The 2,500-nt window shown below is 38.1% G+C and overlaps 3 protein-coding genes across 6 annotated transcripts in view; all 3 read right to left on the bottom strand.

Moving 5' to 3' along the window:
* Window positions 1-2,500, bottom strand: part of LOC137491238 (uncharacterized) — a 1,025,816-nt gene that overhangs the window by 902,175 nt on the left and 121,141 nt on the right. The window lies entirely within an intron of this gene.
* Window positions 1-2,500, bottom strand: part of LOC101886704 (uncharacterized) — an 847,011-nt gene that overhangs the window by 723,370 nt on the left and 121,141 nt on the right. The window lies entirely within an intron of this gene.
* The window catches only part of LOC137491318 (protein NLRC3-like), a 28,213-nt gene that overhangs the window by 6,760 nt on the left and 18,953 nt on the right, over window positions 1-2,500 (bottom strand). The gene's annotated exons all lie outside the window — the stretch shown is intronic.

Genomic DNA, 2,500 nt, shown 5'->3' with positions numbered 1-2,500 from the left:
TTGGAGAGAATCTTTTCCCCAGACTAGACAATATACATGGATGAAAGTAAACCGCAACATGGTTTCTGGAGCTAGGTTAGATAGAATTTATGTTCAAAAAAATAAAAGAAGCCACTTCTATAAGAGTTGTATGGTTCCTACTGCTTTATCTGATCATCACTTCATATCTACTGATATCACCACTGCAGAGAGCACTTCTAAACATGCATATTGGAAGTTTAATAGCAGATTATTATTAGATCACAACTTTGTGCACTCTTTCACTTATTTCTGGGAGATCTGGAGAGAGAAAAAAACACAATATAAGTCCCTGAGTCAATGGTGGGACATTGGCAAAATTCAAATCAAACTGTTTTGCCAGCAGTACACTGGTTATTTTAAAAACTCTCTAGCCAATGAGATGGCACAGCTTGAGCAGGAAATTCTTCAACTTAATTTTGAAGATGACATTGTTGATTCTGTGGAGACTTTGAGCGTAACAAATTTCTTTTGCGGAATTTATTGAAAGAAAAAGCTCAAGAAAAACTTGTCCGTGCAAGATTTACGACTTTTAATAATATGGATGCCCCTACGTCTTTTTTTTTCGGCATGGAGAAGAAGGTTGTAGATAAGAAGATTTTAAGCTGTTTAAAACGTCCAGATGGAAAAAGGATTATTGATGCTCATGGAATCATTTCACACGCTTTGTCCTTTTTATGAGGAATTGTACAGTGCTGAACCATGCAATGAAGAAATGGCTGATGTTCTCCTTCAGGATTTACCACATTTTTCAGATCAAGAGAAATCCATGATGGATAAATTATTGACTTTTGATGAACTCTCTACAGCTGTTCAGGAAATGTCTTCAGGCAAAACTCCAGGCCTAGATGGACTTAATGCAGAATTTTACAAACAGTTTTGGCCGATTATCGGAGAAGATTTGTTTGCCGTTTTTATAGAGAGCTTAAAAAGGGGCACACTTCCTATGAGCCTTCGCAGAGCTGTAGTCACTCTTTTACCAAAAAAAGGTGATCTTGAAGACATCAGATGCTGGCGTCCAGTCTCCCTACTTGGAGTTGATTACAAGATACTTTCAAAATGTCTTACGAACAGGATTAAACTTTACATTTCCTCAATAATCCATGCAGATCAATCATACTGCATTCCAAGAAGGTCTATTTTTGATAACATTTTTTTGATTCGGGACTTAATTTCTTTCGCTATATTACACAATCTCGATGTTGGTTTTCTTTCTTTGGACCAAGAGAAAGCATTTGATCGGGTAGATCATGAATTTCTGTTTAAGTGTTGGTTTCGGGCCATCTATTATTGTTCATATAAGACTCTTGTACACGGACATACACAGTATGCTAAAAAATTAATGGCACTTTAACAAGATCCTTCAGAGTGAGTAGAGGCATACGACAGGGGTGTGGCCTCTCAGGAATTCTGTATGCCATTTCAATTGAACCTTTACTGATTGCACTAAGAAGTAAGTTGAGTGGTATATCAACAGTTTGCTCATCCCCCTTGGAACCAGCAACAACCAAACTCGGTGCTTATGCAGATGATGTGACTGTTATCATCAGATCAACTCAGGATGTCAAGGAACTGAGTGTTACTCTGGAGGTTTATCAAAAAGCCTCCTCCTCTTGAATTAACTGGGAAAAGTGTGCTTCCTATTTGATAGGAGAATGGGACGATAGAGACCACCCAGTACTCCCCCAGAACTGTTTGTGGAGTCGGGAAGGGTTTAAAGTGCTAGGTGTTTTTCTTGGGACTGATCATTATATTCAGAGGAACTGGGATGGTATTTTTGAAAAAGTTGTTGGACGTTTGCAAAGGTGGAAATGGATTCTCCCACAATTATCTTATAGAGGAAGAGTGCTTATAATTAACAACTTGGCAGCTTCTATGTTGTAGCACCGCTTAAATGTACTTGAACCACCAAAAGACTTGCTGCAGCGACTACAGAAGATTTTTGTAGATTTTTTTGGGATGGATACCATTGGCTTCCCCCTGCAATCCTTTACTTGCCAGTTAATGAGGGGGGGCAAAGAGTAATTGATTTGGTAGCTAAGGTTAAATCTATGAGGCTAAATGCAGTCCAAAACCTACTCTACTCCGTAGATGCTAGACCTTGGGTGTCTTTTGGTCGGGCTCTGCTCAGGTCTTTTGGTGGTTTTGGCCTTGATAGACATCTGTTTCTGTTGTCTTCTTATGATGGACATTTTTCAACTGATTTAAAATTTTATGCTTCTGTGCTAAACATATGGAAAGGGTTTAAACTGATTAGACATGAAAACAATCATTTTGGTCTTGAAGAACCACTTTTTAATAACTCACTTTTAGAAGTAAATATTTGCACATACAATACAATTGTTAAAACTTTTATGGAGAAGAAATTGATCAAAGTTTCTGACTTGATAAATATTTCAACTAAAACTTGGAAGTCAGAGGTTGACATTTGCAGTCAGGCCGGCTTCAGCTCTGTTAGGATGGTAAAGCAGCTCATTGGTGG

The sequence above is a fragment of the Danio rerio genome, chromosome 4 (genome assembly GCF_049306965.1).
Source record: "Danio rerio strain Tuebingen ecotype United States chromosome 4, GRCz12tu, whole genome shotgun sequence".
Classification (NCBI taxonomy): Eukaryota; Metazoa; Chordata; class Actinopteri; order Cypriniformes; family Danionidae; genus Danio; species Danio rerio.
Note: the sequence above shows the minus strand (reverse complement) of the source record. Positions and strands in the feature narration are given on the sequence as shown.